At 40.2% G+C, this 24,574-nt stretch overlaps 1 long non-coding RNA gene across 1 annotated transcript; it reads left to right on the top strand.

The window, feature by feature from the left end:
- Positions 1-13,839: 13,839 nt before the first annotated feature.
- Positions 13,840-23,364, top strand: LOC135312471 (uncharacterized). Its single transcript, XR_010372014.1, has 2 exons — positions 13,840-13,916; positions 22,281-23,364. It is a non-coding gene; the product is annotated as an uncharacterized LOC135312471 (long non-coding RNA).
- The last annotated feature ends 1,210 nt before the right edge of the window (positions 23,365-24,574 follow it).

Below are 24,574 nucleotides of genomic sequence, written 5' to 3'. Positions count from 1 at the left end.
GGAATTTATTAGCAAAATTGTGTCTCTGGACTTTCAGAAACCACAATGACTGCAGATGGTCTTGTGAACTCTCAATCTGAACTGAAATTTAGGCATCTAAGTCTCACTTAAGGGGTTTGAGTCCTCCCTTTGACCAGTACAGATGGGTTTGTCTATGGCTGAGAGCTGCACATATACTGGTAGATCAAGCAATGGTAGATGCCTTTCCTGTTAAAGTGGTAGAGCAGCCTTGTCACAGTTTTAGTCTGGGTCAGCTAGCATCTGGGAGAGTGCCAGATTACACATAATTCTGAGCCACAGCTCATGAGTTAGTATAGAGCAGGGGCTGCTCCCAAAAGTCAATTTGGATTTTTCAAGCATAGGAGGGTTCAATAGTATGAACACAGGTCCTTCTAGTTGCAAATACATTTAGAGTTAAACTTATCAACACGGCAGTGAGGGCTAGACACAGAAATTGTTTCATGTCTCAGCAATTACATTCCACAGTCCAAGACAGGAAAGCAAAGAGAAGAAAGTATATAGGATTACATGAAGAAGGTTTGTCCTATGTTGGGAACTTTCTGTTCTTGGAGAAAAAAGAATTATACTAACAACAAGACATACCATATTCTTACATTATAGTTGCTCTTGTAAAATGGAAACACAGACTCACAGCTGATAAAGAGCCAGAGAGAGTGTTCACCAGGCTGATTATAAATATGTGCTCAGATAGCTCAGGGACTCTGAGGTTTGAGATCACAAGATACTCTACATGGCAACATGGTTATTTAAATACCTCCTCTTCTACCGAGAGTTCAGCCATTATTCAAAGAGAGGAAGCATATTCATTCCTGAGCGCTCCAGACGTGGGACAGTTATGAAAAGCTTTCTACACAAACGAAGCAAATGTGGTATCCCACAGGGAGATTGAACAAGAGCTTCTGTCACAGCCTGAAAACCAACTGTACCTGAATGAATGGAGGCTGGAAGGTAGCTGGGTTCACAGACAGCAGCGTTTGTTGAAGTCTGTCACTCCCTCTTGAGGGTTACTTACGTGGGTTTAAAACTTTATACAATTGCAATAGATACAGCTGACAGCATGAAAACAATTTGATTAACATATAAACAGTTGTGGCTATAATGCTATTAAAATGGATGTTCAAGGAAACTGTAGCCATTTCTACAGCTGTTTTGGAAAGTCTCTCTTTGGCAGAACATGCTGGATTGTCATTCTAAATGCCTGTGCTTCCCATACTGGTTTCCTGAGGAAGGGTTTGTGGATGGACTTGTTTATTTATTACATTTTTTTTACCTCTCTTAGCTGTAGCTGTGGAATCCCCAGCCTTGTGAAAGTAGTCATTAGTTGCCTTGTTTGGCCAGGAGAAATCTGTAAAAAAACCCAGCTTTTGTCCAGAGGGTTCCTGGAATTTTCTCCCAATCTTGTATAAGAGCTTAATAAAATCAAATTTAAATTTATGTAAGATTTGTTACAAGTCCATAGGTGTTTTGTGAGTACAAAGAGCAAGCAAACTGAAATTGTGTTTACTGTTCTGAAATCAGTCATACCAAATGAAGTTCAGACGGGACTTGCTAAGGTGCCCATCCCTCCAACTGGAGCAAGACCACAAGGATCAGATCCTGTCACCTTAAACAAGAACTGAAGGAAATCAGTATCACCTACATCCACATACCCTGAGGTTATTTTGAAAGCAAATTCCTTGGCTGTGCCAGCCGAAAACTGCAATAAACTCCCACAAAAACAATGGACAATCACAGCATTTATGACCTTCTGTCCCTCAAGTGTTGACCTTTTTTTCTCTGGGAAACAGAAAGTAACCTGTTCTTATATATTTTTAAAACAAACACTCCATTGCAAATGCCTTCCCCTTTGGAGGAAGGCATACAGAACAAACACCTAAAGGATTTTAGTCACGTTATTTAATACGCTGTTAGAAGAGGAACAGATCCTACAGCAAAAAGTACATTATGAAGCCAGCATAACAGTATAAGACATAGTAAAATGCTACCTCTTCAGAAGATATTTATGCACTTGGCATTGAACATGTGAAGCTTAACAAAATTCTACCTTACGTAGAGCGCCAGTCCTATTTATAGAAGTTATGTCCCTGACAACAGTATCCATCATTTTCTGAAGTCTGCAGTTCTGTTGTGATTTTCAGCCGCACCCATAATATTGACAGTTGGTCCCCCATATAGAGCGCTGCATACAGCACAACCACCTGAACACTATTGTTCTGATCACTGATTATGGAGGTCTCCTGTATTATTACATACTTACTGGGTAAGAGCATCCCAAAGTGCTATTTCTAGTTTCAGCTGGCTGGAAGGATTTACCCAATCTAGACAACCATCCATTCTGACTAAATTATGGCCTCTCCTCATGCTTCAGGTTCTTGCTAGCTATAGAAAAGTTGTGAAGAAGCTTTCTGTTGGCTGGAGAAATATCTCCTGCTTGCCCACCTCCTCAAGAAACCAGAATGACAAGCTGACATCAGCCTGATGCTGTTTGCTGTGGTAGGCTCACACACTGCCTCATACCAGATTCAATTTAAGATCCTGTTCTTCAGCACAGATCAAGGACTGGGCCTTGTACATCTCATGTACTACCTTGCTTGACAGCTTACCATGACCTAGCATGACAGCTGTGGTCATCGGTAATCACTGCCAAAAGGGAGGATCATAGGAGTGGGTGGAAAGGAAATCAGACATTCCTGGCAGCTGGCCCACAGCTCTGAAGCTTCCTTTCACCAAACATCAGACTGAAAACAGATCTCCGCTTGCTGAAGAGAAAAGTATGGGCTTCCACTTTTCAATCACTTTTCCTTAGTGCAGTGTACAAATGGTTTCCTTTCCCCAAAGAGAAAAGGAGAAAAGAGAAAAGGAGAAAAGAGAAAAACACATGTTCTCCTAGCAGAGTGAAAACAAAGGGCCAGAGAAGGCTGTTTCTCCTGGTTTGTTACTGTCATTTTTGTTAGCAGCAGTAGATTAGGCAGGCAGGGAATTATGGCCCTTGGAAAGCAAAACAGAGAAGTGTTTACCATATAAACAGAGTTAGCGAGTTACACAGAAAAGTTTTAACTTGTTTTTTTTTATGAGCACGCTACACAGAAAAGGATATATTACAGCAGAATTCATTATGTGCTTTTACTGTTAAATTTTCATGAATTGAGTAATTACCTACAATGCTGTTCTCTTCAAGTGTTCAGCAGGATTGTCTCTACCTCCAAAGACATTAAAACAATTTTTTTTTCTCATAAATAACCCATCTCATAAACAACCCAATGAAGTTCTATGATGTTTAGTCCTATAAACACTTCTCTTCAAAATGTAGAAGAGGTTCTACTTTTTTGTTTAAGATTGCATATTTTTTAGGGCAGAGAAAGTAAAGAAGAGTAACGACTACCAGTAGGGATTGTGAAATAATATGGTCTAAAAACCCACTGATTTGAAAACAAATAAGTAAGATTTAGTGGCTATGTCCGCCATGGTAAAACCCCAAAATTCAAGAATTTCCCTGGCTTCTGGGCTTGCCAATAATTTCAGAACAGTATTGTGAAATCCTCCAGCTATTTGCTCCAGCTGAGCCTGCTTAATTAGAATTCCTCAGCACTTAGACATATTTCCTTAACAGCAAATGATACAAATAATCACTTCAGGAGACAGCAGAATATATAACATAGGCTTTTTTTTTTTTTTTTTTAATATTATTATAAAACTGAAAGACAAAACCAATAGCGACAGCTCCCCAACAGATTTTTGTCAAACCAAATGTGATCAAAACCATCCCAAAGTTTCTGAGGTTGTACACACTGGCGGTTTAAAACCCTCTCCCTGACCCCATCGCCACAACTCTTTCAAGTGAACAAACATGCAAAGACATTTCAAGCACCATGGCAATGTTGACTTGGAGCATTGTTAACTCCTACCAAAAGGCTGTGGGAAGCAGAGTAAAATGATAGAAGGTTTCGTTTATTAATCTGTGATGAAAACCAGGCTTCTGTTGATGGAGGGGGCAAGGGGCAAGGGTAAAGATAGGCTTGTCTGTTTCATGCTTGGCCCAGATATATTTTAAAAAAAAAAAAAAAAAAAAAGGCAAGCAGCTGAGCGCATTGCTTCTGGCTGTGTCTTTCTGTAGGTTGCTGGTTGCCAGCATTCACAAAGTACAAGTTATGTAATGCACTCCTATCAGGAATCTGAGTTCAAAACATTTCATGAAGTCCCATGCTGTTCTTGCCAGAGTAATTGTTTCTGATAATGAAAAGTCTGTAGCACCCTGATTCAGCTGCCTCAGATCTCTCCAATGGCAGCACTTTGTGTTTTCCCCTCAATCCCTTCTCCCTCCCTCTCTCCCTCACAAGAATCTCTGCTCATTTCTCAAGGAGACTATTCTCTTCCCAAAACCTCTTCACTGGCCTTTGCCAGAAGAAAAGAAAAATAAAGGAGGACACATGTAGTTTTGTCCCTCCTGTGCCTCTGAAACAGGTTCTTTTTTCTTGCTCATCATTTGGAAAATCTTCATTTCTTTGGTAAGTGCAAAAGAAACACTGGATTTACGATTGAAAGTATGTTCATCACATTGCAGTACTGACAGAACAGATTTTCTGACCTAATTTACAGAGTAAAGACCTAGATTTCAGAGCAATCTGCCTCCCAGAAAAGTGCTTAATCCTGATGGAATAATTAGAGGCACTTTCAGGAAAATTCTGCAACTTTTCACAGAAATAATTATTGGATAACTTATTGAATGAGGAATTTCATTTGAAGTCACTCTGTCACCTTGATATCGTTAAAATCCATCAGGCACATAGATAAGAGCATGTAATTATTTAAGGTATCTAAATTAGAGTACATAAAGAAGAAATCATGCAGGACAACTCTCTCTTTCAATCTGTATTCAATATTTTTATGTCATACATGAATGTGAAAATATTAGTCAATATATTTCAGCATGTAAAAATCAGCAATCTGCTTCCTTCATAAAATTCAAATGGAAGAAATAAACACTAAAAAATAAAATTGCAATAAGAGCCAGAATTATTATAAAATTCCCATATCAATATCTCATCAAAATACAAGCTTAAACTCTAAACACTATTAAACTATGTTTCCTTTTAATTCTGTTTCCAGTGTAAATGCAAATATAGTTAACAAACAGCTTGTTCTTTAACGAGTGAAATTTGATTCATATAATTGTGTCTGAGCAAATACGAAATTTAGACCAAAGTATCTTTGGGAGGTTTGATCTATGACAGTCAGTCAAAGCATTCCCATTTCTTCCAGCAGTCTTCAACACAGATGTTTGGAGCAAGGATATCTGGGAAAGATGTTTAATGTTAAATTAACGATTTACAAGATACTGGAAAAGTGTACTGATAGAAACCTTCAAAACACAATGAGATAGATTGACAGATAAAATATCCGTATGTAAATCTCAATGTATTGCATCACCTGTGTTGAAATATGAAAGATGAAGAATATAAAAGCTTTTCTAAAACAACAGGAAGTTGTATTATTCTTTCAGGTACACTTAAATTTTAAATAACAATTATCTTAAATTTATGAGGATTTTTTTGAGTATTTTATCTTAAATTTCATGGATTTTGTTTATTTGTCTCTACTAGTTTCCTTTAGAGCTAAAAGTGATGATTCCTAGAAAGAAGGGAACAGAAAGTTGTCAGGCACTGTTTATGTTTAATACAGTCTTCCGTTCTTAGTTAGACAAAGCTCACAAGGACTTCTGTTCCATTAATTTGTGGCCTAACAAGCCTCACGTCATATACATGGAGGAAACCCACTTTTTGTTTCAATAAAAGGAACAATTAAAATTACTACTGTTAAACACAGAAGGATAAGCCTTAATCAAGATTCTTTTAACTTTATTTTAGCAACTCTGAACTAGTTAATTACAAATTAGTTAACTCTCAATTAGTTAATTCTTGCAGTGAAGCTAGTTTATACCTCTCTGAGGCACAGCAATGTTGACTGTCTTCCCAAGTCAATGACAGAATCAGCAACAGAACTCAAGTGCTGCAGGTTCAATTTCCTAGTTATAAGAAATACCTTAAAAATTAAACAAAACAACAAGAACTGCTTACAGTCACTCAGGCCTCAAATCCTACAACCACTTCAAAACCTCGTGAGTCCTACTTCCATGAGTTCCTGGTGAAATCCAGGCAATGCTGCCTAACTGACCATAGGACACAAAGATACACAAGACCTGCTTCAGTTTTTGTAACTATAAAATAGGGCTAACGGTACCAACCTCTTTTTAAAATGCTTTGAAATTTTTCAGATCAAAACAGCATGGACATATACTGATGTTGGACCTATGCCTACAGAAATCAAACATGGTTCACAGATTCAAACACGGTTCATAGACTATGTCATCCCAAGCTAGAGCTCTGAGAAAAATGAATAGAAATCATGGCAAGTGTCAGCTTGCTGCTTCGTGCATTGTGAATGAAACACGTAAAAGCAGCAGCTGCATAAGCAAAGAATAAAAATTCTGATTTATATGGCTTACAGTCATTGAATAACATAAGCAAAATAAAATATTTATTGCTACAAGGGTTTATATAATTTGGTTTCTTTTCTCTCTCCAGCATATTAAACTTTGAAATCTTAATGACTCATGTTGCACATGCTTTGCAAAATAATGCCAATTGCCTATGAATCTACACAAAACAGCAATTTGCTAAAGATTTTGTTGGCTTTGCAAGGCAAAAGAAAACACACAAACACAGTTAATGCATATGCTGGTAGGCACAAACAAATTCTTCATGTCCTAAATACAAGTTCTGGAGTACGTTTTTAACTCATTGTTGATTAGCTGTGAGAGTTATAATACAATGTTAGCTAATACTTGAAAACTTGGTATGCTTCAATTAGCCTGAATTTAACCAAGGCATATAAAAATGTACCTGGGCCTAGTGGTGTTGACACTACTACCAAACAGAAGTCACTTCAGTATTGATCTGGAGTGAGAAGAAAATGAGACCACCCGTGCTTTTAATACATTGCTATGGAAAACAGAAATTAACCACTTTAGATGCTGACATGAGTAAGAAGGCAAGTTATGACCATATATAAACCAGAGCGAAAAATCCAGTCCTAAAATGAACCCTTTGCAATAAACCACTTTCTGACTCGTACCATTGACTTCAGCAGCAGTCATAAAGGTGCAAGAACCTGGACACTTTTTGAAATTATTACTGAAGAGAATACACTATAGTATCTAATCTTCAAAACATGATTACAGCATGTTCGTAAGGACCAACCTCAATTTCAGAAAACACAGACTACTTGCCTTACAGCCAAAATACACAACGGATTTAGGAAAACTGGCTGGCTGGTGGAAAGCACTGCAGTGAAAACAGGTATTTTCACCAGTTTACTCCACTTAGTTTCTCAGCACCGTCATGTTAAGGCTGACTACAAGAATTTTCTTCAGAGCAGAGCATGGCAAACTCTCATTCCCTGGTAAAAGTTTCAGCTCTGCTTTCTGAAACAAAAGATTTTTGCTAAAATGCCTTCTTCTAACCTGAAGCTTCCGCACACTCAAAAGGTAGCAATACAGAACTATCACAAGTTTTGTGACCCATTTTACATTCCAAGTTAACAAGATTAATTTTGTGCAACTAGTCAATGAATTATAACATACTGTTGTGTTTGTACTTACAATGAATAGAGGAAACTCCTTTTTCATTCAAGACCATACTTTCATTAAATCCCTCCCTCTATATTTTTCAGAAATATGTGCCAAAAAGCATTTCAATGTTGTATGTCGGTTCTTTCCTGTTTGAAGCTCACTCCATTTTAGAGTGTGAGAAGGTACTTGAAGTAGTAGGGTTTACATTTTTTTGAATGCTATGGATGTCTTTGTTGGCAAGATTTATCCCATCTGCTTTTGCCTATGTAGAAGTTGGTTACCTCCCCTAAACCTCATCTAGGATTCCTGCACACTATTCAACAAAGCAAATTAGCGACTACCAAAGAGCAATCATCTCATCCTAATTTTAGGTGGTTTACATAGTTCATATGAATCACCCTCTGGACACAGGCCTTTTTCTATTAATAGTAAAAAAAAAAGGTAAAAAGTACATGACTCATGTGCATCTAAAGCCAAATTTAGACCATTAAGTGTAGGTGAAATGCATTTTACCTTTATTGATTGGCATCCACTTTGAATTGAGCTTAGACTTACACCATGGACTTTCCTAGGGTATGGTGAGAAAACCCACACTTAATCTCCACCAATTAGTGAGAAACAACTTACAGATGCCAGTGACTTCTATTAAAAACATTAACTATACCTGTCCCTACAGCATAGTGATTCATGAAACTACATTTTTAAGAACATATCAAATACAGGAAAATCTGTAGTTTCCAAAAATACTGAAGATATTAGAGAAGTTTATAAGATTCCAAGTAGTTAATAATAAACAGGACAGAAACAACATATCCATCTGCTGGGAGAAAAATGCCTCATGAATCATGCACCTACTTTGATCAAATATTTGTTGGAGGGGTTCATTGGGGTTTTTTGATGTGTCATACTGTATTCATAGGATGACATCTGAGAAGAGGAGCAATGAAAGAATAAATGTTTTGGATTCTAGTAATAGCCATTTTTTATCCTGTGGCTGGATCTGCTCCAAGACCTTCCAGTAGTACTCCTGTCTAGTGGCAGGCCCATCACAAAGCCATGTGAAAAAACAAGAGAATGAACTCAAAACAAAATAATTATGCATCCCAAATGAACTGACAATTTAAGCTAATGATGTAGGAGCTGACAAATGCATAGTAATCTCCACACGTGACAGAGAATTTTATGACTAGTACCGGCCTCACTAATTGTCTTCCTAGATAATCTAATGATCTTGTGATCAGCACAGGAGAGGCACAAGCATTATCAGATAAGACTTGAGACAACTATCTGACTGTTGCCCAAAATCTCCCCCTTTTCTTCCCCCATAACATTCAAAGTATTTTAACCCTCTGTAACAAGGGTGTGTGATCTCAAAAAGTCCCGAGAGAAATTAAACAGCTGTCTCAGATGCTGAACACACCAGATCTCCCAAATACTTTTTTTTCTACCCTCTATTTCATGCTCTATTGGCAGCAAAATGCTACAGAAGACACACACCTTCTTAAATTAAAGAATTGTATTAAAATATCGTATTCGTTTATATTATCTAGTACAGTATATGTTTAAAATAACAAAAATAATAAAACAAAAATAATTCTTAACACAACAATGCTGCAAAAATTGTCACAACTTGCTTTGAAAAGTTTGGAAATGCTGTAATAAAATCTTCAGTAGCCAAAGAACTTTTTTGCTTAACACCATGTCTGAAGTGGAAATGGTGTTAGTAACAATGAGAATTTTGGGAAGAAAATGGTATGGTCTGAGAAGGCTTTGCATACCCAACACCAGGAAAGGACTCTCAGGACTCTTGTTGGCCTTTCTGCACTGTGTTCCTCTCTGAATACAGCGTTCATTGCCTGTAAAGCCAGTGAACAGGGGCAGTATTGCAGGCAAATGGGAAGGGCAGCACAAATCTCAACTAGAGTACCTTTCGAATAGGAATTATTTTATCTTCAAGACACAAGAAGGAAACAGTTGGTGCAGTGGCTGAGAAAATCACTAATACTATTAGGAGGAGCTCCAGTTAAGACAAAATAAAGGCTACAAACTCCCTAACAATGTTGTGGACTCATGGTGCCTTCCAGGATGCATCTACACTGAGGCACCTACTTCTGGCAAGCACAAGATAGGTACATTGAACAGCATGATTTGAATCTCTCTCCTAGGTATTTTGGCTAAACCCTTGCTAAATGCATGGAGAGAAAGAGAGCCAAATTAGTTCTGTGTCACAGGACAACATTTCTTCCTACAGGATGTGGGAGAACTGGAAACTTGTGCTTTCCACAGATACTACTGAACGAAAAAGAGGCATGGCCATTAGAAGACTACACAAACAGTTGGATCCATCTGGAAGAAGACATCCTCACGTATGTCCACAATCAGATGAAAAATCTCAAGGAATGAAGAACAAAGGACACCTAGGAGTGATTGCAGACAGCCAATTATACAACAGCTTGCAACACAGCTGCAAAGATCAATACAACTTTGTGTTGCACGCACATATGCATCTTGAGATAGAGCAGACTGGATATTTTAACAGTCCAATTTTATACAGTTCCCATATGATCCTACATGGGATACTACAGTCAGTTGAGCATCAGATTACCAGAACCATATGATGAAAACTAGGGACATTTCTGAGCTGAGCAATGCTTTGTAATAGATTATTATTTCATCTTCTCTATAAACATATTTATAGCACATCTAAGAGCTCTCAGAGAAAGTACTGTAAACAGCAGTCTGGTAGTATCTGCAATGTAAACACCAAGAATGGAGGGACAAATTATAATTGTAGACACAGAAAAGTAATGCATCTACTGAGAAAAAGAATTCTTGAACAAAAAGTATCAGACTTTGGAATAATGTCTTAAAAAATACGAGGGAATCTTCATTGCATGAAAAGCCACTAGCAGAACAGACGACCAGATGACTTTAAGAGGCCATTTCAAAAATATACTTTTCATATCCTACCCTGTACTAGAATTTTCTAACTATTTATTGCCATGAAGTGAAATCTAAAGAAATTAAGGGCACTTACAAACACATGAAAGAGAGTCATGAGAAACATATCTATGTTTTTCTATATGGAACCCTTTCAGGCTCTACATGCCAGAAGACTGCAGAGACACCTGAACTTCTGGAAGAAGGTGCAGGGCTAGCCTGAGGACCCCATAACAACACTGCATTAACCAGATATTCTGCAGTTTCTTCAGGAAAATAAGGAATTTCCCAGCTTTGGAAGTTGGTTTTTTTTTATGGTCTGAATTCCAATTTCAACTTGTTTTATTTCTTGGGAGTAAAAATTTCTCCAAGATCTATTTCTTTCTGTGTCCTAGGTAGATGCAAACTTAAGAAACACAGTAAGTCCCACGGACTTGTCAGAAGCAACGGGTGGAAATCAGTCACACAGTCCCTGTCTTCAGCACATCAGCTGACTAACTGTACCTGAAGAACCAACTTATCCAGTGCAGAGATTTGTAGACTCTGTGTTATAGTTTAACTGTTGGCACAGCAAAATACATTGCGTTATCCACTTCATCTTCTGAAAAGACATGTTTCTGCAAAGGCAAAGAGATGCATTTACCTCTCGTCCATCTGCATGGCTCTACTGTTTGCAGCAATTACTGCTTGCCTGCAGACTTCTCTAATCACTGAGCAGAGAGAAAAGAATTCTTCTAATTGCTGAGTGGTTTTAGTTTCCCAAAATAGTTGACCTTCTTCCTTTTTGAAGAAAAAAAAACTTTCCTCTGCCTCTCTGCCTGCCTCCCCACCCCCTTCCTGCTGGCAGACATGAGAAGAGAGCTGTGTTTGTTTTCACGGTAAATGGGAGGCAGGGGCAGCGACAAGGCTGATCTCACAGTTTCCAGCTGTAGTGTTTGATTTCTTTACAACTGCATATATGCAGAACTCAGAAACTAAACTAGTCCAGTAAGAGCAATACACATAAAAATCTTACAGGGGAAAAAAAAAAGAGAGAGAGAAAGATTTGAGCGGTAACACCATGGTTCTTGACAAGAAAGCAAATACTCCAGCTCAGAAACAAGGGTTATTTGGGCCTAAACTGCTGAACACTGCAGCTGAGCCCCTACATCCACATATTGGGATATGTCAGATTTTCAAGTCTTGAAGTTCCAGGATTCTACAGTGAACCTAGACAAAGCTAGGCATTTTTAGATTATGTGAAACTGTCCCTAGAGGGCTCAGGAAAATCACTTCAAGGCCCACTTAGAAAGAAGAGAAAAAACAATCATTAAAAACTTTCCTTATCTCCCACTCAGAGAGACAACTGCGTATCACTGTGACAATGCTGGTTGCTACTTTGAAGTTCATGAAATTTTAACATACAGAATTCTTGTCTTCAGCTTTATATTAACATTACTGATATTAAAAGTATTTACATTGTTCAATTTCAGACATTAGAGGGGTTTTCCTACTTTTTTTTTTAATTGGACAATGAGAAGAATGACTGAAATATATTTCAACAGGAATTAAAACTAGATAGATAGGACTTTCAAAAATGAACATTTAATTTTTTTAAGTAACATTTTAAGAACCCTAAAAAATATCTGATCTTCTGCTGGAGAAACTCAAAACTTCTCCAAATGGAAAAGCTGAAGTTTGAGAAGGAAATGGGTTAAATATATATCATTACCAGAATGTTTTTGAGAGGATTGTCCAAAGTTTTCAGATAATGGACATCCAGAGGCAAAAAGCTGACATGATACTCCCAGCCTGTCATTAACTTCGTTATCTTTGCAGTCTTTATTAACTATATGTTCAAGGCAGGAAGATTAATTTATTTATTTTTATTTTAATTTAATGGAAATGCTTCCTTCATGTACAGACTTCCAAACTGATATTCACCAAGTAGTGCATGCTCCTGGAAGACTGTAAAATCTTTTCTTTTGCTCTCAGCCCTGGGGCTGGGAGCCCAGCTATCCTGGGGTCCCAGAAAGCTGAGCCCAAGCCTGCAGGCTCCCCAGCGCATACCCAGAAGCCAAAAGACCTGTCTCCTAGCAAACCTCCCAGGTCCTTAACTATGGCAGGTCCCAAGCAGACTGGTGCAAGACAGGCTGTGTTGCAGACAATTAAAAGGGTTTCCTTAAAAAGAGGCATATTTCCTCAGCAAGCCTTTTTCGCCTCTTTTGACAGATCAAAGCTGACGCTGCAGCACACTTTGTTTCATCCTGTTCAGCTTTCTAACAGAAGATGTTTTGTGGGGAAAGGTTCTGGACAGCTCTAGCTCTCCGTGTATTCTTATCTTAAAAAAAAAAACTTTTTATTTTTATGTCAAGATCAGTGACACAGAAAAGATTGCTTGAGAACAGCATTGTAACTAGTGTAGTGAGCCCTACTATTACTCTGCAAGTTACCAGGCAAACCTGAGTTTTGTTCATATTTCCTAGAGACCACCTGGACAGAGTTAGTGTGCGGTCCAAAACCTACCCATGAGAAGGTTCAGTTGGCAGATATTAAGCACTAGACTACTGCTGCGGACCTGGTGACCTGGGTATTTCCAGCCCTGGGATTAACTTCTGTGGAGCCTTTATTCACCAAGCACTCCAAGTCAGTGGGAGCTATTTCCACCCTTCCCTGGCATAGATGTTTGCAAATGGAATGATGATAGGAAGCACTCACATTTCTTTCAAATCTCAGAAACCTTATTTCAATTCGAGTTTTGGAAAAGACTTGGGAAGTACTAATTAGTCCAGCTGGTTCATTCTAGGACAAGCACAGAAAACAAGTCTCTCTGCCTCTTGTTGCAAAAGAGCAAAGCAGAAGCAAAGAAAAGCAGATGCACATGGTAAACCGGCCTTGGATGTGCCTTAGTAAGAGGTTACAGTGCACTTCTCGCTCACTTTCAACCAGACCCATCCTGACACTGTAAAGTAGAACAACACAGGTGACTCCAAATTAGGTCAGTTGGAGGTACCTTCTCCATAACCACACGCTACTTGGGAACTGATGTTACACAGCCACATTCACTCAGATGCTGTGCCCTCTTTAGGGCAAACTGTAGGAGACCATTGCCAAAGGTGCCCATTCCTCCACTCCCTGCCAGCAGTGATTGCTTTTGGGTAACATAGCTCTCAACAAATTCTTTATGTTTCCAGAGGACCAATGAGGAGACAATCTAGAATGAACCTTGTGCCTCAAATATTGACTAAGTACACTATTAATTTCCAGTTTGCTGAGACCCCTGAGAACTGGCATGCCTAGGAGCAGGACAACCAAAGGACTTTTGCCCACAGAGCTGTGGCAGCTTCACGTATGTTACCAGAGTGATTCCAGTTGCACTCAGGTTAATAACAAGGAGCTTGCTATTTTTTCACAGTACAACAGAGAGCTGGACAGATTGCAGCTAACAGACAATGCTTATGTTCATCACATAATGCTGAACATTTAAGAGTGCTACCATTTAATATGTGTTTGCTCTGTAGAAAATGTTTCTCCTGCATAATATTCATATCAAATGACTTCTACACTAAGCTCCTACTTGCAGATTTTCTAGTGTGATTCAGTAAATTATTTACTCAGCCCCAAAATACTGCTATCCTTCTAAGTATGCCTTTGGCTATCTCTGGATGTTTACAGTTTATAATTTTTAATGAAAATTAATTGAACTGCAGAGTTCAATATGCTATAGCTATTTTACAGAATGTTATTCCATATATGGGATTTCAAGAAGATGATAAAAAGGAAAATAATCAGTTTATTTTGCTCACACTCCATCTATCCCAGTTTGGTCATATCTGAGAGTACTAAGGACTTCTAATATAAGAGGTTTCATAGTTAACCTTTTCCTTATCCTTATCCCTTCTTTTGGCCCCAATCCTCTAACCAAAACACAACCCCCCACCCTGACAGAAAGTGCCCTTATGAATACAAATGCCTGTGGACAACATTTTATTTGGCAGCTGTATAACATTATGGACTTATTATCCGTGAAAGAGTTCTACTTTCCTCAAACTGGAATTAAAGTGCATTAGGAAACCAAGAAAAATGTTGTTATTGCACATCACACTGGGTCAGACAGCTTTAGAAAATCCCCAGAAGTAAAGGAGAAAAACGTTCGCTTTTTTCCTGTACCATCAGTATCATCTGACCAACGGCTAATTGTACTGCTGAGGTTTTAAAGACCTCTATTCAGGTAAGTGCTGGCCAAAAAAACCCACTCTCATTCATCAAAGCACAAGTACTTTCAAGAGTAGCCTAGTAACACAGAAAAGACTTGAAAATCCTCAAAGTCTAGCCACCTATGGAGCGATCATGTGAAAAAATGTCAAAGAATCACTTTTGTAAATGCTTAAGACAACTGCTACTGAGTGGTAAATACAAAATACTGTTTAATTGCAATTTTCAAAAATTCTCCCTGCTTTCAGTCATTATATGTCTGTCCCTCTGATGGAAATGGGAATTCTTTCAGTTTTCAAGCCTGTGCTCTCCTTTCATTGCAATGAGGACCTAATTCAGAGCTTTAAACTGTGTTCTGCAATGCATAATTAATCTGGCTTCATAGAGACCTGGACAAAAGACCCCATTCAATCTTCAGCTCCTTCCCCCTGAGATATTGTTATTCCTAAAAACTCCTGCCAGCTGGGCTGGAGGGAAATCTCAGCACTGTGGGAGAATGAACAAACTACAGGCCTCCAAGGGATTTGAAGTAACTATCTGACTAAATTGGATTAGAAAGTAAGGAAGGGGAGGGGAAGAGAGCTTATTCTGAAGTCTACAAAAGCTCATTAAAAATTCTTAGAATACTTTCATATGGTGAAGGGGAGAGAAACATGCAAGTTTTTATAACAAAACGGAGAAAGAATTTTAAAACATACATAAGCCAATACACTTGGGGATGTTTGAAAGGATTACTGCTGGTATTATTTCAGGAAAATTGTTGTGTCTGCCTTAAAGCTTTGAAACAGCATTTCTCTGTGAAATTTAGGCTACATGCGAACCAAAATAGTCACACTTTTCTTCCAGGTATTTGATACATCTCCTGTTTGAATCTAAAACGTAGCCTAACCGTAAGTTGCTTTAAATTTCCTCCTAAGCACATCACAATTAAAAGCCTCTGCTCAGAAGGATTTCAAAAGGCTATAGAAAAACAAACTCAGTCTTGTTAAGAGAGCCAGCACCCTGCTTTCATTCCCCACAAGCTCATTCTCCAAAGAGTGTCAGTGACGCTGCCCAGATCACCTGGCCACCTCTTACGTGTTTCACAATATTTTTAGCAGGCACACGCATACTCAGGAATATTGCCCCATTTGCCACCAGACTTTTTGGAAGACAAGGCGGAAAAAGCTCACAGCCCTGTTGGGAAAGTGGGTGGCTGGGGGAAAAGATGCTTTGGGCTCTCTGCCTTCTCTGCCACCCTCTGCTGATGGGGACCTGTTGCTAGCAGGCTTCCCTCTCCTGCAGCCCCACAGCACTGGTGCTGTAGTTGAATGAGGTAACGTGGGTGTAGCCCTGGAAAACACTTGGCTCCCTAGCTTCAGAAATATTTTCAGAAGCCAGATCTAGCTCTAGCCCACATTTCCCATAGTTCAACAGGCAGCCCTTACCACAGCAATGACAAGGACAGGCTATTTTGTAGGTTTTTACATTTTACAAAAAGAAGTTATATAAGCACCTTGGGAAAGGCAGCACTCTCGCTTAAAATCCTTCTGCTGGCACCAGCAGAAGTTTAAAAATCAGAAGTCATAACAAGATCCTGACAATGGGACCAGCTTCCTCTCCTTCCCCCTGCCTGTGCCTGCCCATCATGAGCCACCTGGGCTGCTGCTCATGGGGTACACTGCCAGGGCAAAGAGTTAAAAACACCCACGCAACACGCTAACTTCTTCGTGTTCAAAAGGAATAAAAACATTCCCTAAAAGTTGACGTCCTTAGGACTTGCTTGTTATGGAATGAAAGCCAGGGAAGTATTCAGAGGTCTGGCATGCACTGAAAGGACCAGCATGCATGACAAAAAATGCACCCTACTGGACGATGTATCTGTATAAAGATGGACGACAAAAATTACAAGCCATCAGAGCAATCCTAATTAAAGATCCCATTTGTGTTCTTTCATTATCATCATTTGCCATTTCTAGACCTATTATCATATAATCTCCTTTTGCTCTGGGGAGGAAGTGCATGGAGGGGAGGGAATAAGGCAGACATGGGGGATGGTGTTAAAAATAAAACAGGAGAAAACAAGATTCAGCAAAATCGTTCAAACCAGCAGAGGATTTATAAGGGTGTCACTTCATAAACAAACACTTGTGTGTAACTTAACAAGAGCAACAACAACAAAAGTACTGGTAGCTCATATTCCAAACAAAGAGAGAAATGTTTAAAACATTAACTTGTTATACAAATTCTGTACAGCCCATTTCCAGTTCCATTAATTCCTGAGGTACAGGAAAAACAAGGCAACACCACCACGCTTTCTTTCTCAACCAACATAATGAGCCACTTGTGACCGGTTTATACACAATCGATAGTTGTTGAATGTTGTCAAATCCATGTTGAGGCATCACATCAAAAATCCTTACCTACAACAGTAATCTAACAACTCTGAATAGCTCTGTGGCATTTCTCAAAAGGGACAACTAAAGATTTCACATCCATGAAAGAGGAAACCTGGTGGAGGAAAAAAAGAAAAAAAATCAGTGCCATGACATTCAGCTAAACATATCCTAAGTAATGCTAACACATAAGTAAAAGAACTACCTAAATCAGCTCTGACTTCTCTCAACGGAAGGAAAACCTTTACCATTGCTCCATGGATCTAACAGTGCAGTAACAGTATTATGCATGTCCTCTTTATTGACAACACCTATTTTAAAGCATCCTACGCAAAACTGGCAGTGGAAACTGCAAGGGGCGAAGGACAGACAGTCCAACCCAAGGCAGCCAAAGACAGTGTTAAACCCCATCCCCACACTCTGGACTCTGTGTTCCACTGCTGCAAGTACGAGACTGCACAGGGGATCTTCTGGCAGACAACACTTTCCCCACAGACTGCTTAGACACTGTACCCCGCCATGGTCAGGACATTTCCTAGCAAGGCACAAGCAGCACTCGTCATTCCCATTCCCATCCCACCCTGACCCTTCTCCTCCAGCCCACCCATGGTGCTGGCACTGCATGAGGAGCCTCATATCTTGGCTGTTGCAGGAGCTCTGCAGCACACCCAGGACAGGAGCAGAGCCAAAGCGACCATTACGGGTGTGTAGGCAAAATCCAAATCTGCTGCTTCAGGGAGGACAAAATAACTCATTCTCCCTGTGAGGATGACAGGAGCCCAGCAGTGGCATCGGGCAGGTGATGGGGGAAAGAAGAACTTGGCAAGGCTGCAGCTCAGGTTTCTGCTGAGGGGCTGAGGCTTATTTCTGCTGCAAGGAAGGGGAAAGGGTGGACCTAGAAAGGAAAGCAGCAGAGACTGGGGTTTGCTGTTCCTACTGCTGTGTGAGGGGTGGAGAGGGCATGGAACAGGTCCTACCTGCTGCTCAGCCTGCTCCCACACCTATAGCTCACACTGCTCCCAGCCCTACCTGCTGCTCAGCCCATCCCTACTGCTCACCCTGCACCCACGGTCTGCCAGCTGGCCTGCTCTGCAGTTGCTCCCTGACTTGTTCCACTTACAAACACACACACATTCATCTGCGCATACGTACTCAACCCAACAGCTGAAGCAGATCAGCCAAACAACCACAACAGTAATCTGACTCACTTTGAATGACATGAGTGAAACGCCCCAGCCCAGCCCAGTGGGGCCAGTGGTGCTGTGGGCACAGTGGGCGCCTCCACCACCCCCAGCCACAGTTGGCTATCCCAAGGGCTCTTATTGAACATTGTCTTCCCCGCAGCCCTGACATTTTAAAATTTCATCCTACATAAACATGAGAGGAAATTTTAATTCTGTTTTGTTAACTCTGCGTCAGCTGCCAGATTGACAGTCCACAAAAATCTTTTAAAAAGGGATGAGTGAATATCAAAAGGGGAAGCAGGGCTCTTCAGTAACATCTTTGCCTACTGTGGGGCATTTCAGCTCCTCTCCTCAAAATTTACAATCTGCCTTGTCTCATAGAAATAGCTCATTAACTTCCTTTTTCTTAATGCTTACTCCATGTTTTAAAAGTATACTCAAATAACTCTGAGACAATTTAGTTCTTTGTTTTTCCTCATCTTCCTCAAAACTTGGCCTTCAGTTGACAGTAATCCCCAGGATAAAATACAAGTACAACCCAAAAGTGCCCTAGATCAAGGAAAGACTGAGGAATAAAGTTTTCCTGTCACTTACTCTGATTATCACCTTGGATTTACACTGAAAAATTCTGAGAAATTGGACCATTGCATTCTCAAAGGAGGCAGCACTCTGTTTTCAATAGCTCTGCCACACAGATCTAAAAAAGATCTAAAAAGCCAAAGAGATTTCGATAGAGGGACTCCTACAGCATGAAATGCAGGCACAGAGATACTCCAGAGCAGACCTGGTTATAGTCCCTAAGTCCATCCTTGGGAGCACAGCACTAAGCATGCACTCTGTGTAACCCCGCTTGTTTTCAGCTGTCTCCTTCATAAGCTACAAACAGCACTGTCCCACCTATACCATCTGGTCCTAATCTTCCTGTTGAAATGTAATGCCTAAAAATTTTCAGTCTAGGAAATGAAGTTACTCAATGTTTTCAAGAGGGTCTAAACTGGGCATCAAAACCTAAAATGTTGCTTAAATGGAATACAAAAAATGAATATGAGGCTTCTCATTCAGCTATAACATTTAATTGTGCATAGGAAATAACTCAGGATAGAAATTGCTAACTTTAAAGTTCAGCAAATCTTGCTGAAATCAGCAATATACACAGTCATGCATTTTAAGTGTAAAGAATAAAGCTCTATAGAAAGAAAAACAAGGAGATAGTGGCTTAAATATAACATTGGGTCAAATTTTGGGCAAAAGCGTCCTTAAACATTTGTCATTTTTACAAGTGTATTCTTGTCCAGTATTATAGTAATAGCAACTAGATCCAGAAGAAATATTTTGGCTTGTCAGCTTTAATAAAGATGACATCGCAGAGACTCTCAAGAGAGCAGAGACCCGAGCACAGAGTAAGACACACCACAATGAGGTCAGGAGGTTTGCATTTGCTTGGCTCTATTATCCTAGGCAGAACAACCTGGAATAGCATTGCTTTGTGCCCAGTCTAGGATGTCCCACACAGTCCTTGCTACACTAAAACCAAAGTAAAACTTAGTTAGTCCTATTATCAGAAGTGCAGCTCTTTAAAAACTTTATAGGAAGCATTTTAAATGAAACAGGGAGAGGAGATGGAATGCAACGACCAGCTAATCTGTTTGATCAAACATTGAACAAAACATTAACAGCATCCAAATTCCTTTTTATCCCAGGGCACGTTCTTCAGATTACATAAAGACATTACATATACCTATATTTCGGCATGGGTTATTGATGCATCACAGCCCTAAAATGTAGGATAGCCTTCTTCTGCTTATGCTGTAAAAATACTCTGTGGTCTTGCTTAATAACAGTTGTGAAGAGCACAAAAATAGGCAAGGGAAAGAGCTGGGAGCAGGATGTACTGTCTCCTGGCATACAGCTCAGTACACGTTCCACCAAACTGCAGCTCAAGGAGCTAATGGACGATGGCACAGACACGCACGTGTGTTCTCCCTCCCACTTTGGCGGTATTTTTATTTCTAACCCCTCTTTCTCTGGGTTGCAGGGACATTTGACAGAGCCACTGTGTGTCACATGGGATGCTTAGGAGCTGGCAGGCGCTGGCCTGAATTTTACCCTCTGACCACAAAGTACGAAGCCGTTTAAAGCGCAGGTGGAAATTTTTGTTAACGAGAGGTCATTATAGGTGGGGGGCACAAGACTGGGAGCATGTAATGCAGCCAAGCCTCGGTTTCTCCAACATGACACATCTGAGGCAGACCTGGCAGCAAACCCTTACCACTCTGCAAGACAAGAGGAAGGTCTGTGGGAGCCGTGGGAGCACATGTCTCTGGGCTTTGGTCCGCAGGCACATCCCCTGCCCTGCTGCTACCCAGGCACCCTGCAGTCACTGTAGTCTTAGCGAGCAGTTGGCTCAAAGACCACCTCAGTTAAAACATCCTTGCGTGGGCTGCCTGATGCACTTATGCAAAGCACTGTATGAACCTGTGGTTTAATGACCGCAAGTACACAGGCATCAACCTTTCTCCAAGCAATTTGTGGCACCTACTGCCACAGAGACACCCACCAAAATACTTTAAAAATTCTGCAATGCAAGTTGTGCCATTACATTCTATTCTAGAGGTGTAGAAACTGAAGAAACGGCAACTTTAAAAAAAGTCTTTTTCTAGCAAATATCTGTTTTATCCAGCTAACAGGTTTTATTTCAAATGCTGATTTGTATTTAGTACTAGAAGTACACATCTTCCCCATTGCTTCACTGAATCTGAGCTGAGGTACTGGCGCTACAAGAAATCCCATCAAAACAGAATAATTGCTATTTTGTCCTCTGGTACTATGAAGCCACAGTGTGAGTCTCCTCCCATATATACCAGGACCAATTTCATGGATGCCACGCTCATGTAACTCAGACTGAAAAAGAATTGACCAACTCCTGGTGGAAGGGAGGTGCCTGTGCTTTCTCTTCTCAGATATTTTTAGAAAACAAAACAAAAACACAAAAAAATCCCAACCCCTTCCCCCCCAATTTTGTGAAGGTTATTGGGGTCAGAAAGTCATGTAATGAATGACACTTTAAAATAGAAAGCCATCTACATGATATTTTGAGTGCCTTGGTAGATTTAATTCCCTTTTCAAGCATCCTTAAAAAGTGAATTAGGAAATGGAGATTAGAGTGCAGTTGGCATAGGAAGAAACAAGAAAACAAAACAAAATCAACCACTCATCCTCTATTGAAACATCTAATCTAAACCTTTTTATGGTTTAAAAATAGAAACTATTTACAAGACAATGTGTGCTTTAATCAGCACACAAGAAACAAGCCAATAATTAAAAGTTTAAAATAAAGGTTTAAACTCAAGCATAGTTTTGCAACTGCAGTTATAGCCAGATTACAAAATTCCTTTCACACAATGCACATAGCATCCTTTGAGACTTAATGACATTCTGCAGCTGGGGTAGTATGAATCTGAGTTCTTTCTGTTCTGAGTTATTTACTTCTGCAAGAAAATTCCCCATGGCAACTGGCCAAAGGGGCTTGTCTCCTTAGTGTGTGAAATGTGAGCAGATACAAACTTGACACCATATTTCATCCCCTCGCCTTCCCTCGTGTCTGCATTCCTAACTGTAAATTAAGGGGTGGCACTGACCATTCTGGGGTGGCAGGAAACAGCTTATTCAGAAAGATAGGAAGAGGTGGAGGAAAAAAAAATATTGCAATGCTTCAAGGCAGTTTCTGAAACTATAGTGAGATTCTTCTCCCCCATAATCAAGACAAGCTGAAGTTGTGCAACAGCTGATTCCCTTCTAAAAATGTGATGTTTATTCCTTTTATTGATCTTCTAGACAAGTATTTATCATCTAAACAGAAATCAGTAGAAATTTGTCAATACTTGGTAATGCACATCTGCACTTGCATTAGTACCCTTCTCATTTATGGTCTCTTTTCAGGAATGCAAGGGAGTTTTTCCTGTGTGGAAGGTCCACTGAAACACAGAATACTTCTGCAGCACAGTCTGCCAAAGCTGATTATGAAAGAGGCAATTTGGAACATGGAGCCTCAAGCTGGACTTTAGAAAACAAGAGGCACCTGGGAAATGATGTGCAACTTACAGAGACTCTAAATACGCTCTGGCAAAACCAAAATTCCCCTAAGGACCTCAGTCAGCCAAGGGTGAAGCAGTGACCTTGGACACATGTTTACCCTTCTTGGATCTGATCTCCATAATGCATCTGCTATTATAGCTAAGGGATACCATCAGTACACTCGCTTCCTTTTGCATCCTGGTTTTTGCTCCAATTCCTGAATGCAGTTTTAAGTCACTCTGAAACATACCATAAGTAGGGGGCTATGTCTAGCTACTGTGTGTCCCACACACTGTCTGGAGAAGTTCAGGTTTGGGCTGGCTTGGAGAGAATCCTGTGGTTACTTGTGTCATATAGGGTAGAGAGACCCTTCCAATTTTATTTGTAGACGAACCCTGCCACACTACCCAAAAGATGTCAATGCCATGGGTGCAATAACTTTTTAATGAATTCACTTGAAATGAGGGTGTCTTCCTTGAAATCTCAAGCAACAAGTCTGAAACTGAAATTCTGACAGCCCAACCAAGGTTTGCTTCTTGTTATCTTTGATTAAGAAGCAAGCAAGATCAAAGATATTTGCTCGGTCCGTGTACTCTCCAGGGACTGCAGATGGACCAACCATGGGTGAATAGGACTCTTCCTGTCAAGGGGACCTCACAGCAGTAGCTGTGCTCACAACTCCATTCCCCACAGTAGCTGGGGTCTTGTTCAGACTGGCTGCAGGGGAGAGGCATTCCAGGGCAGGAGAGCTGAGCTGGGCGAGTACAATGCATGCCCACCGATCCCAACCTGCAAAACACTCCCCAGGGATCATGCTAGCCCAGGCAAGTGAGAACAGATAAGTCTGTACAAAAAGCATGCCAGAAAAACTATCAGTGTAGCCAGCTTTATTCAAAATGTTTGCAAAGCTTAGCAATTCAATTCTCATTTAAATAAAAGGAAAAACGAGGCTGGAGGTTTTGAAGAGAAATCTAGGAAGCTGTTACCAACAGAAGGAATCAGCAGGCCAAATTCTGCCCATGCTAAGGCCTGCTGCAGAAGATCTCCCATTAACATCTGTGTGACAGCTACTGCATCTGAGATGCAGCAATCGAACAAGAGTGTGATTAAGCCTGGTTGGCCTGGATTTATGACAGAAACAGAAATGTAAATGTCAAATAGTAAATGGCAAACTAGAGCTCCCAGGTTATTTTTATAATTTCAATAGTTCTCTGCAAAACACAAAAACAAGTGATGTAAGCATTTAAGAGGCTCAAACTATAAATTCTTTTGGTACTGCCAGAGAAGAGTTGGTTACAGACATATAGTCTGTTTCTATGGACATACTGCTCAAGTAACTGCTCACTAGTGAGAAGAAGGGTTGACTATCAGCTGAGAAATGAAAGGAAGATTTGAAGATTGTTCAGAGAGGAGAGGAAGCTTTAAGTGCAGTTTCATTCTTGAGAGGGAATAGAGGCAGGTGAAGGAGATTGCTTTTATAGCACTTTTCAAAACAGGTGGCAAGGAGGAAGAAGAAGAGAAAAATCATTTTCTCTTCTCTCTGGGAAGCCAAGCAGCGATGCAAAGGGCTGAGATCCTAGGAACAGCATAAAAGAGGACATTTGGTCCAGGGTATCTGTAGATCTACTTTGCCCCACACAGCAGCGTGACAAAAGTTGTCACTGTTTTTTGCCAGCAGTGCATTAAAAGTGTGCCACAAGATTTGTTTATTCTAAGGGGTGAGAAAGGACCACTGCATTTTTTGTTGGCTGGTAAACATACTGAGCAGAGAGATGATCATCTAGCATCCCCTCTTAGACTTAACCCCAGGGAGCAAAGGCAAGGATCCAGCAGTGAACACAAGCCCCCAGCTCACTGGCAGAACCTGGACAGCCTGGGCAGTCCATAACCACCCTCTTCCACTTGCAGCAGTGCCAGCTGAGGAGGCTTCAGGCTCTAACCCAGCGCCAGTTACTCATCGCTGCCCTCCTGCCAAGCGTTATTGCTGCCTCAGATGTGCTGGATGAGCTGTTTTGTTGGTCATTCCTAGCCTGTTCTATTCAAAAGCCCAGTTAATTTAAGCAATTTAAATGTTGGTCTGTGCCAACCCAGGTCATTTTGACTGGAATTGGGATTTGTATCAGGAGAAGCACAACTGGCAGCACAAAGTTTGTAGCCTT

The sequence above is a fragment of the Phalacrocorax carbo genome, chromosome 3, assembly GCF_963921805.1.
Source record: "Phalacrocorax carbo chromosome 3, bPhaCar2.1, whole genome shotgun sequence".
NCBI classification, from domain to species: domain Eukaryota; kingdom Metazoa; phylum Chordata; class Aves; order Suliformes; family Phalacrocoracidae; genus Phalacrocorax; species Phalacrocorax carbo.
This window is presented reverse-complemented; position numbering and strand designations above follow the sequence as displayed.